The sequence below is a fragment of the Opisthocomus hoazin genome, chromosome W (assembly GCF_030867145.1).
Source record: "Opisthocomus hoazin isolate bOpiHoa1 chromosome W, bOpiHoa1.hap1, whole genome shotgun sequence".
Classification (NCBI taxonomy): domain Eukaryota; kingdom Metazoa; phylum Chordata; class Aves; order Opisthocomiformes; family Opisthocomidae; genus Opisthocomus; species Opisthocomus hoazin.
The window spans coordinates 40,459,132-40,471,739 of NC_134453.1; the positions used below are offsets into that span (position 1 = coordinate 40,459,132).

The following is a 12,608-nucleotide window of genomic DNA, read 5'->3' on the forward strand; positions in this document are numbered from 1 at the left end:
CTGTTATCACTACTATAGTTGTTATATGTTATATCAATAGTATCACAGTAAGAATCACCCAGACTAATGGAGGACAGACTTTGAGGAAACCTAGCAGAGCACAGCGGTGATGGGACTGGACCTGGCTTCAACAGCTGGCACCCAGCAACTTCAAGATCCACATCTGCAGTGCGCAGACTGTGGGCTTAGTCCGCACCAGATACATCAGCCGTGACCTCCGGATGCAGCAAGTGACCGGCCATCACCACACATTCACCTCTCCTGCCCTGAAAGTCTGTTACGACAGATGGAGCCCAAAGTCATGGATTAAATGAGCTCAACGGACACTCTAGAGTGATGATCCATCAACTAAGGGAGTGATATATGTGTGTATATATTAAAGACAGGAGAAGTGGTGTTGATTAACTGAAAAATGGGGGACCTGGGCATGACGTAGATAGTATAGAATAAGGGGTGGATAATGTCCTGGGTTCAGTCAGGACAGGGTTAATTTTCACCACAGGAGCCCCCATGTCGGGGGGGGGAGGGGGGGGGGCGGGATTGGCACGGGGACCCCGGCAGCCGCATGTCGGGGTGTGCGGGGCGAGGGGCGGTGGCTCGAGGTGTAGCAGCGGGAGTACGTCAGCAGCGAGGGGCGGGAGGGGAGGCCGCCGGGGGAGATGATATCAGGCGCCGGGCAGCAGGACTGGGGGAAGCCGGAGGTGAGCCGGGGAGCGCCGTGAACGCTGCCACGGAGCCCGGCCTCCTCCTCCGCCTCCTCCTCCTCGTCCCTGCGCCGCGGGAGGCTGCCTGGCCGGCTGAGGTGAGGCGCGGCGGTGATGTGAGGGGTAACCTACCGGAGCGTCCCACTTCTCCGCGCAGCGCAGCCGGGCCTGGCTAGGCGAGTGGAAGGACCCGGTGGCCGCCTGTTGCGGCCGGGGTAAGGGAGGCAGGTCCGGGCCCGCCGCGCCGATGGGCGCGAGGCGTGCTGCCCACCGGGAGGCAGGTGGGCGGGCCGGAGCGGCCACTGCCCCGCGGCCTCCCGTCCGGGCCCGCCGCCGCAGCAGGTCCTGGTGCCAGGTGTCTGCCTGCACCCCCGCCGCCACCTCCTGCGGGTGCCGTGCTCCCTCCCTGGGGACAGCGCCCGGCCTCCGCCTCCCTCTGCGGCCATCGCAGGACAGGCTGGCGTGGCTGTGCTGAGCCCGTCGTCGTGGGGGCTGCCGAGGCCGCAGAGGGGAGCAGATGCAGCTTTGTCAGGGCTCGGGTGGGCAGTGGGGCCAGCCAGGCCGTCCCGCGGCGGAGGGCGGCCCGGCCCGGCCCGGTCTCCCCTCGGCTGGGCCCGCCGTCCCTCGCCTCGCCTGGCCTCCGCCCGGCGCGGAACCAGGGGGTGCGGGCCAGGGCTTGCGTGGTGCCAGGTTTTGTGTGATTTTTCAGGAAAACGGCCACGTTTTGGCCCAGGCCACTCCGTATTGGGTAGGGCCAGTAATCTTTTTGTGGAGACATCTATTGTAGCATTGCAATTTACATATTATAGCCACACACATATATAAGATATTATATATACATATATCTTTATGCATATATATGAAAATAAAAATTGCAGTGCTCTAATAGATGCCTTCCACAAAAGCTGGCTCTGTGTGTGCATATGTGTGAAAATACACATTGACACATACAGTCTCACATACACACACTTTCCTGTTTTCCTGTATGTTGTGTGGGTTTTTAAAAATTTTATTTTGAGGTAGGGTTGATTCTTCCCCCTTAAAACAAGGGGAAGCATTTTGTCTAAGATATCCATTGATGTAACATTGCTATCCTGCTTATGATGCATTAAATCCAGCCTGAGAAAGTGGGTTACTTTGGGAGCTAGAGCAAAAGGTTTTACTAGCATTAATGGAAGACAAGATATACTAAGTTACTCATTTTAGATGCATATTAATGTTGAAGGGGAATAAGTATTGTGGCAGTGTGATCAGTATAAAATCAGTGCTGCTTCACTGGAGGACCTATAAAAGATTGCTGCAGATCAGAGTGATTGTGGTCTCTCCTCTGCTTAAAACTTCCTATGGGAACTGAATGCATCTTCTCTGTTTCCTTAACCACACCAGCACCCTTCTTGTTGTTTATTTGACCTCTGCTTGATTTAAATATTGAAGAACTTCACACTTCTTAATGGTGGCTAGTAAGAAAACATCAGGGCAGAGAGATGTTTATACTATAAAAGTTTAAATTCAGGTGTTATTAACCTCCGTGATCATCTCAATTTCAACACTTTTGTGAATGAAAAGCTGCTGGGGACTCTGATATAGCAGACTGGTGTTTAAATTGTTTCCCCATTCCCCTTTCCCCAATATGATCTTACTTAGCATCTGCTCTGTGCATAAGCAAATGTTTTACAGTGCCTTTCTTTATTGTTGTGGAATATGAGTAATTAAAATGGGATTCTACTGTACTTTTCCAATGAACTATCTCCAGCAATGCATGATCAAGACATACAGTACCAAGTCTTTTTGGAGTGTTTCATAACATAGCTCCTTTACAAAGAGGCATTACTCTGATAAATGACTTGTAAAATACTCTTAATTTCTTCTGTATGCATATTAAGATAGATGTCTCTTCAATTTAATAGTAATAAATAGGTGTATTTTTTTTTTACTCTTATTAGTATTGCAAAAATAACACAACTCATAACAAACTTAAAACTCTCCTTACTTATCCAAACATCCTATCTATGCAGGTTGGTTTAAATAGTTGTTATTGCACACCTATTACAGTGCAGAATCTTTGCCAGTGAAAGATGGAGTTTACTTCAGTGTTAAGGCTGACATTTAATAATGCTTTTGTTTATATTTTTAAATGTGAAAAATGGAAATGTTTGATACGAAATCACTAAGAGAAGAACATGGAATTCAGTGGTATTAGAGAAACTCATCAGAGTAGAAGAGCCCTTTACTTGCCTGTGTTCTTAGGTATAATAAGGTTTGGTTTATCAATATCTCGTACCAATCAATGGATATCAAGTAGTAGTAATAATTTAAAGGTGTTACCAATTGCATTTATAAACTTCTGTTGTAGTTTAACCTGGCAGCTGGCAACTAAGCACTAGACAGTTTTTCGCTCACCCCTCCCCTCCCCTTCCCCCCCCGCGGGATGGAGAGGAGAAATGGACAAAAGGTACAACTCATGGGTTGAGATAAAGACAGTTTAATACAAAGGAAATACTACTACTGATAATAATGAATATGCAAAATAAGCTATATACAGTACAGTTGTCTCACCACCTGATGACCAATTCGCAGTCAGTCCCCAAGCAGCGATCGCAGAACCCTGAACTCATGGATTTTGCAAATTTTGCAAAACTCCCAAAAAAGACCGAACTCCCAGAAAAGTTCAAACTCCCAGACAAGAGAGGATTCGAACTCATGGAAATTAGAAAGAAAAGATTCCTGCCCCCCAAGCCAACCCCCATTCATAAACTGAGCATGATGTCTATGGTATGGAATATTTCCATTGGCCAGCTTGGGCTAGCTGCCTGGCTATGTTCTCTTCCAGCTCATGCACACCTGCTCATTAGCTGAATAAGAGAAACTGGAAAAAACATCCTTGATTTCATAGTAACAACTGAAAACATCAGTGTTATCATCATTCTTCTCCTACTCAATCCAAAACACAGCAGCTATTGGGAGGAAAATTAACTCTATCCCAGCCAAAACCAGGACAACTTCAAATACAAATAGTACTATTAGAGCTGAAGTGAAGTGTACTTATGCTTACTTTCACATTTCTATTCCTTAAATATTTCTGTATTCAAATTACTAGCTTCTCATCTCCTCACAGATAAATACCTTCCTCCAGCCCCACATGGTTGTAACCTAGTCATCAAATTGAATTAACTATACATTCCAGAAATCTTTAGTCGTCCTTTGATCTGTGAAATGTTAAGTTTGGGGCAGCTCGCCTGGTATAGGTGCATGCTTTTCCTTGGAACTGTTTTCATCAGTGAATGACTACTGGATAGTCATTTCGTAAACTATTTAAAAACAAACAAACAAAAAACCTTTTTCATACAATAGAAATGTGTTGTGGGTTTTTTTTTTAAATAATCAAGCAAAATTCAACCTTCCTCCAAAACTTCTGATTCTGGCTGTTTCAGTATGGATTAAACAATCCTGAGTGGAAAAGCCTGCTTTAATGTGTTTCCACTACTGCATTATTTTAAATATGACTGAAATGGCATATGCAGTGTCTTGATAGCTCCTCTCTGGTTTCCTGCAGTTTTGTTTGCTATTTCTGACTTTTTTGTTTTGAACAATGGGGTGTGACAGCATGTATTTATTTAGTCATTATAAATTTAGTTGGTGTTCTCCAGTGAGCCTGAGATTTCAAAGAAGCTTTAAAATATCTTCCTAAAATATGTAAAAGGATCCTCCCTCAAAAGAGTAATGAGCTTTCAAATCTTCCCCAAAATTTCACTGAAATTAGTGAGAATAGTCAGGACTAATACATCTCTTTTTTTTTTTTTTTTTTTTTTCAAAGTTAACTGAAAAAATCTACCAATGTTCTAAATGATATATCTGTATATATTTAAATGATTCCTTGAGTTGCAGATCTAGCAAGATGGATTTGTCTGAGCTGTATACTGAACTGTTTGTTGTACAGCTATTAAAAAAATAGCATTTTATATTTTTTATTTGTTTTCAAATATGGGTTGTTCCTCTCTTGGTCCTGTACTTTATTTTTGTAGTAAAATACTACCCTATGATTTTATTATTACTGTAGAATGGGGGACCTGTATATTCATAGTGGCAGTGTCTCTCTTCTGCTTATGGTTAGAGATTGTTTATGGGCCAGGGTGAATTGAATTTACTGTTACCCTTTCTTCTAGGCTTCATCAAAACATGTAAATAAGGATGGTTAAACAGGTTTCTTCAATTCTGTGGAATCACTGAAGAGGAAGAATAATTAGTAAAGGTGTGGTCCCCTTTGAATCAGTAGCCCCTGAGGCAGTGCTAGAAGAATATACCTCATTCAGAAATTATAGCATAAGGGTGGTTGTGAGCCTGCTGCTGCACTGGCCTTTCCCAAGCACTGAATATAGATGAAATTCAAATGGTATGGAATGCTGCATTAACCACAACTGATTTTATACTTCTCATACACCAGATGTAAAAATGTGAAAATAGCTCTTTTGCAGGTAGAAAATCCTGCAAATATAAAGGTTTCCTAGCTTGAATAGCATTTCTCACAGCTGTTGTAGAATTAACCAGGAAAATTCATCATTTTGGGGAATTTGAATGATTTGTGAGTTGATAATAATAAAATAGTTGGGGATGTTAAAAATAACAGTGTAAATGATATTACAGTGCAGCACAGACAACTAAAAGGATTTTAAAATGTTGGAGTATTTATTTCTTTTGATACTGTAGCATTGAGAGTTTATGGTGTCAACCTTTACTCTGAAGCTGCAGAAATGAGTTTTCTGAAGAAGCAGGAGGTAACAACCTGATTTCTGCAACAGAGGCTTAAAGCTGAAACACTAATTTAGGATTAATATCATGAGTTAGCAGTGCTGATACTGTTCCAGTAATTTATACAGTATGGTATGGTAATTTTCAACAAAGGAAAGTGCAGGGTCCTGCACCTGGGGAGGAACAACCCCATGCATCAGTACAGGCTCAGGGCTGATCTGCTGGGAAGCAGCTCTGCAGAGAGGGAACTGGGAGTCCTGGTGGATGACAGGTTGACCATGAGCCAGCAGTGTGCCCTGGCTGCCAAGAAGGCCAATGGGATCCTGGGGGTGCATCAAGAAGAGTGTGGCCAGCAGGTCGAGGGAGGTTCTCCTTCCCCTCTACACTGCCCTGGTGAGGCCTCATCTGGAGTACTCTGTCCAGTTCTGGGCTCCCCACTTCAAGAAAGATGAGGAGCTACTGGAGAGAGTCCAGCGGAGGGCTACGAGGATGGTGAGGGGACTGGAGCATCTCTCCTATGAGGAAAGGCTGAGGGAGCTGGGCTTGTTTAGCCTGAAGGAGAGAGGGGACCTAATAAATGTTTATAAATATCTGAAGGGTGGGTGTCAGGAGGATGGGGCCAGACTCTTTTCAGTGGTGCCCAGTGACAGGACAAGGGACAATGGGCACAAACTGAAGCACAGGAAGTTCCATCTGAACCTGAGGAAGAACTTCTTCCCTCTGAGGGTGACGGAGCACTGGAACAGGCTGCCCAGGGAGGTTGTGGAGTCTCCTTCTCTGGAGGTATTCAAGATCCGCCTGGACAAGGTCCTGTGCAGTCTGCCGTAGGTGATCCTGCTTCGGCAGGGGGGTTGGACTAGATGACCCACAGAGGTCCCTTCCAACCCCTACCATTCTGTGATGTGTTCAGAGGTATGATTAACTTGCTTATCTTTGTTCTAAACCCACGCCTAACAAGCAAGTATCATCTGTATTTCTAGAGAAAAATAGTTATCGAAGATTTTAAGGCATTCTTTCAAAAATTCAAGTACATCAGGACAGGATAGCCTGAGTGCTAAGAGGTATAGCTTAGAAGTTTGAAGCACACAAACATCTATTACAGTGCGAAGCAGGGGAAATGCAGCATATTCAAAGAATCACAGAATCACAGAATGTTAGCATCCAAGAAGTTCTTGGATGGATGTCAGGATGGTTGATGATGGAGATAAAGACAGGATGACAACACGGGGGAGCTTATATTTGAGTTCCTTTCCGCTCTTAGAGACATTCTTGCTAATGTTCTCAGAGATAGAACTTCAGTCCTGTGGTAACATGTTCACTGATAGCTAGTGAATGCAAGTTAACGAATGTTTTTTTATAATGAAGCTGTGATAAATTGAACTAAAGCAGCAGTGGTTATACCCAGAGAATTGTGGGGAACAAAAATGAACCATCTGTAAGTACGAGACTGATGAAAGTAAAGGCAAACAAAGAGCTGCTCAGGAATGTGCTCTATCTGCTGAGGAGTTTGCTAAATATTGCTTTTGATGGCAATAGGTATGGACAGCAGGGAGAAGTGATTGATTTTGGGGAAGACTGTGCCCTGAGATGCTGCCTGTTTCTGTGGTCCCATTAGAAAGCTTAGAGAAGAGAGATCTGTACTGGGTTTGCATGGCAAGGTATTGGTAGCAGGGGGGCTACAGGGGTGGCTTCTGTGACAAGCTGCTAGAAGTTTCCCCTATGTCTGATAGAGCCAATGCAAGCTGGCTCTAAGACAGACCCACTGCTGGCCAAGGCCGAGCCAATCAGTGACGGCGGTAGAGCCTCTGTGATAACATATTTATGAAGGAAAAAAAAAAAAAAATCTCTGTAGCAACATTTGAAATAGGAAGAGAGCAGTGAGACTATGTGAGAGAAACAACTCTGCAGACACCAAGTTCAGTGGAGGAGGGGGAGGAGGTGCTCCAGGCACTGGAGCAGAGATTCCCCTACAGCCCCTGGTGAAGACCATGGTGAGGCAGGCTGTCCCCCTGCAGCCCATGGAGGTCCATGGTGGAGCAGGGGAAGAGTGTGAGGAGGAATGAGCGGCAGAGACAATGTGTGATGAACTGACTGTAACCCCCATTCCCTGTCCCCCTGTGCCGCTGGTGGGAGGAGGTAGAGAATTCAGGAGTAAAGTTGAGCCTGAGAAGAAGGGAGGGATGTGGAGGAAGGTGTTTTTAAGTTCTGGGTTTATTTCTCATTATCCTACTCTGATTTAATTGGTAATAAATTAAACTAATTTCCCTGGGTTAAGTCTGTTTTGCCTGTGATGGTAATTGGTGGGTGATCTCCTTGGCCTTATCTCGACCCATGAGCCTTTCATTGTATTTTTTCTCCCCTATCCAGCTGAGGAGGGGGAGTGATAGAGCGGCTGTGGTGGGCACCTGGCACCCAGCCAGGCTAAACCAGGACAGATGTAAGTCAATTGATGTCTGAAGAGATTCTTGAGGGCTCTGAACAATTAAATATTCTTTTGATGTTTTATTCTTCCTTTGTTCTGAGAACAGGACTTTCAGATAAACAAGAAATACCAGACCTTGTTACTTATTTTTTTTTTCTTCTAGCTGGAACAGCCTACAAGATGCCTGAATCTTTGCTAGCTTCTTAGTCATATTGATGTTAGGTTTGAATTTGCATTTCTTGAATGCTTATTTTTCAGAGGATGGAGTTTATTTCTAGTTCATATGTGCCTTTTTTTCCATCCTTCTGAAGATGGGATGAGGAAGACTGAATCCAGCTGTGAGCTGGATTGGAGTTGGAATAGTTTGTGTGGCCTTTGTAAAGGTGAGGAAGCATTGGTGCTGTTTTGCATGGACATATGAAAATGCTTGCACCTACACTTGTATTTGTGAGAATGTTATCTGTCACCTGTGATGGTAGCTTGAAATATCTCTTCACAAAATGACTGGGCTCAGATTGATGCTCAATAATGACTTGCTCATCATGTCTGTGGCCCAAGCATGGTATCTGAAAGCCCTGATTACTTGCTTTGAATATTGTTCCTAATGTCTGTGGTATTCTTGTCATCTGACTTTCACCCTATCTTTCTCTTAAGAAAGAACTTTCTTTACCTTGTCTTTCTAACTTTCTTTACCTTGTCTTTCTAGTTATCTGTGTCCTTAGCTCTCCTGGTGTTCTTTGATCCCATCCAGTTTTGGTAAGTCCACAAACTGCATTGCCTGTGAAGTTCATAATTTTGTTTTACACTGTCAAGCTTTTAGTTGCATGCAGCTGAAAGAATTTGCTACTGTAGAACATTGAGTGAAAATAGCAGTTAAAATTCAGAATTTGCTATTACTCAATGCCATATTTTTAACCATCTGTCATCTTCTGAAGATAATTGTAATAATGGTTACAGATATCTGCATGTTCCTTTTCTGGAAGAAATGCAGTTCTTAATCTGTGGTAAGGTTTAAATTCTTACTGCTCCAAATATGTTGTACTTACTGTAGTGCTGACTTCCAGATTCTGATCCTCAAGCTATGGTAAATGGGTCATAGGGCCATATAGTCAGATTCTGAAAATTCTCAGTTCTGTGTGCTTGCTGATCTGCAAGTAAGTTTTAGGGTTGACTGACAGGGATCTGTTGTTCCAGGGAACTGTTGTTTGTCTGCTATCCTTGCGTATTGGGTTTTGTTTAGGTTTGGCCTGGATAAATGCCAGGTGCCCACCAAAACCACTCTATCACTCCCCCTCCTCAACTGGACAGGGGAGAGGAAATATGATGAAAGGCTCGAGGGTCAAGGTGAGGACAGGGAGAGATCACTCACCAATTACCATCAGGGACAAAACAGACTGAACTTGGGGAGAAAAGGGAGTTTAATATATCACCAATCAAATCAGAATAGGATAATGAGAAATAAAACCCAAAACTTAAAAACACCTTCCTCCCACCCCTCCCTTCTTCCCGGGCTCAACATCAATCCCGTTTCTCTACCTCCTCCCCCCGAGCGGCGCAGGGGGATGGGGAATGGGGGTTACAGTCAGTTCATCGCACATTGTCTCTGCCGCTCCTTCCTCCTCAGGGGGAGGACTCACACTCTTCCCCGGCTCCAGCATGAGATCCCTCTCACGGGAGACAGTTCTACATGAACTTCTCCAGCGTGGGTCCTTTCCACGGGGTGCAGTCCTTCAGGAACAGGCTGCTCCAGCGTGGGTCCCCCACGGGGTCACAAGTCCTGCCAGCAAACCTGCTCCAGTGTGTGCTCCTCTCTCCATGGGTTTGCAGGTCCTGGCAGGAGCCTGCTCTAGCGCGGGCACCCCACGGGGTCACAGCTTCCTTCAGGCATCCACCTGCTCCAGTGTGGGGTCCCTTCCATGGGCTACAGGTGCATATCTGCTCCACTGTGGACCTCCATGGGCTGCAGGAGGACAGCCTGCCTCACCATGGTCTTCATCACAAGCTGCAAGGGAAGACTCTGCTCCGGTGTCTCGAGCACCTTCTCCCACCTTCTTCACTGACCTTGGTGTCTGCAGAGTTGTTTCTTTCTCAACAGTCTCACTCCTCTCTCTCAACTGCTGTTTCACCGCAGTTTTTTTTCTTCCCCTTCTTAAATATGTTATCCCAGATGCGCTACCACCATCGCTGATTGGCTTGGCCTTTGCCAGTGGTGGGTCCGTCTTACAGCCGGCTAGCAATGGCTTTATCGGACATGGGGGAAGCTTCTAGCAGCTTCTCACAGAAGCCACCCCTATAGCTACCCCTGCTACCAAAACCTTGCCACGCACACCCATAACAGTTTGCATGGCAAGGTTTTGGTAGCAGGGTGCTACAGGGTTAGCTTCTGTGAGAAGCTGCTAGAAGCTTCCCCCATGTCCGATAGAGCCAATCCCAGCCGGCTCCAAGATGGACCCGCCACTGGCCAAAGTTGAGCCAATCAGTGATGAGGTGGTAGTGCCTCTGTGATAACATATTGAAGAAGGGGAAGAAAACTCTGCGCAACAGCAGCTGGAAGAGAAGAGTGAGACTGTGTGAGAAAAACAACTCTGCAGACACCAAGGTCAGTGAAGAAGGAGGGGGAGGAGGTGCTCCAGGCACCAGAGCAGAGATTCCCCTGCAGCCCCTGGTGAAGACAATGTTGAGACAGGCTGTCCCCTGCAGTCCATGGAGGCCCACGGTGGAGCAAATATCCACTCTGCAACCTATGGAGGACCCCATGCTGGAGCAGATGAATGCTCCCGGAGGAGGCTGTGACCCTGTGGTAGGCCCACCCTGGAGCAGGCTCCTGCTAGGACCTGTGAACCCATGGAGAGAGGAGCCCACACTGGAGCAGGTTTGCTGGCAGGACTTGTGACTCCGTGGGGGACCCACGCTGGAGCAGCCTGTTCCTGAAGGACTGCACCCCGTGGAAAGGACCCACGCTGGGGCAGTTCATGAAGAACTGCGGCCCATGGGAAGGACCCACATTGGAGAAGTTAGTGGAGGACTGTCTCCTGTGGGAGGGACCCCACACTGGAGCAGGGAAAGAGTGTTAGGAGGAAGGAACGGAAGAGACAACGTGTAATGAACTGATTGCGGCCCCCATTCCCCATCCCCCTGTGCTGCTGTTGGGGGAGGAGGTAGAGAAAATTGGGAGTGAAGTTGAGCCTGGGAAGAAGGGAGGGGTGGGGGGTAGGTGTTTTTAAGATTTGGTTTTATTTCTCATTATCCTGCTCTGATTTGATTGGTCATACATTATATTAATTTTCCCAAGACAAGTCTCTTTTTTGCCTATGTCGGTAACTGCTGAGTGATCTCCCTGTCCTTATCTCAACCCACAAGCCTTTCATCATATTTCCTCTCCCCTGTTCAGTTGAGGAGGGGGAGTGATAGAGTGGCTTGGTGGGCACCTGATGGCCAGCCATGGTCAACACATTCTGCTTCACTTCTGTGACTTACTCCTACTCCTGGGAAGAGTCTGTGTTAATTTCTGCCTGCCCTTTCTGCATTTTCATTTGAATAATCCATGGAAACAAGGCAATTATTGCTTTCTCAATTATAGATCTACTGCAAATGACTTTAAAATTAAAACAAAAGCAACAAAAAACCTACACATAACTTTAAGAAGGCAACAATAGCTGGAATACTACTTTTCACTTGAATTTCCTACAGCTCCTCTGCTGAAAGCTATGACATCCACAGATTTTATGTGGCACAGTTGTAGCTCAGGCAACTGTTTCAATAGCTCCTTAGGTATGGAGGGTATGATTGCAAAGCTTAATGACCTGCTGCTCACCATTAGTAACCATGGTCAGCATCGTATTTGAATTTGCGTGTGGAATATTCTCAAAGCACTCATAAAGAGAGTTGATGTTTGGCTGATGAACAGTAACTCATTAGACTGTGCTAACATGTGTCTGCAATTAGCTGACCTAATCTGTGCAGCTTTGAATTCTGTCCCAGTTGTGGGGATAGGGGAGAAGACAGCGCAACCAAGTATTTTAAAAATAGATGCAAATGCGTACATAGGGTTACTGCAATACTAGTCTCACCACAGTGTTAAGTTAGTTATGTTAGGTTTGATAGTCTACCAGCTGTCTAACCATATTTGGTGGGGTTTTTGTAAGTATGGTCAAGAGAAGAGCTTTCTTTACTGTTGTCTCTGAAATCAGTAGGTATGTTTATGAGGTCACCCTTCGAAACTGGAGGGATAATGTTAGAGGGAGTAAGAAGGTTTGAAAACTGAACAAGTTGGCAAGGAACATGGGTGCCAAGTGGGAGTAGGAGATGGTCTTCTGATAGCAAGTGGCAAATAAAATTGCAGAAAATTAGAGAGGAGGTATATCTTATGGACTTGTTGAAGAGGCGCCTGGAGAAGCAGGAGATGAACCTGGGGACGCAGAGTTGTGGAAGATGAGCAGGGGCAAGAGCAGAGTGGCTGGCTGTGTGGGAGGCTGAGTGTGGGCTACAAGTGCTGAGCTATAGGAAGGCTGTTAATCTTTAAGAGCAGATGCTGTGACATATGAAGTGCAGGAGCAAAATTTGAGGGAGCTGACGGGGGAGCTGGAGAACTGCAAAACAGCAGCTCTAAACTGCTGAGGCATGCAAGGGAGAAAGATTAGCGACCAGAGAAGAAAGGTAGGTCATTGGCTATCTATGTGGTGTTTGATGTTACTAATCAGGTTTGTATTGTGTAGTGAAGGAGAGATAGAGGAAAG

At 45.6% G+C, this 12,608-nt stretch overlaps 1 protein-coding gene across 8 annotated transcripts in view; it reads left to right on the plus strand.

Moving 5' to 3' along the window:
* Positions 1–711: 711 nt before the first annotated feature.
* The window catches only part of LOC142365669 (soluble lamin-associated protein of 75 kDa-like), a 65,486-nt gene continuing 53,589 nt past the window's right edge, over positions 712–12,608 (plus strand). For 4 of the 8 annotated variants that reach the window (XM_075446704.1, XM_075446707.1, XM_075446711.1 and 1 more), the window contains exons 1-3: positions 714–802; positions 8,131–8,255; positions 8,579–8,628. The gene's annotated coding sequence lies outside the window, so the exon portion shown is untranslated. Of the gene's footprint in view, positions 803–8,130; positions 8,256–8,578; positions 8,629–12,608 lie in introns of all 8 variants that reach the window. The other 4 variants (XM_075446706.1, XM_075446709.1, XM_075446705.1 and 1 more) reach the window with 3 other exon arrangements.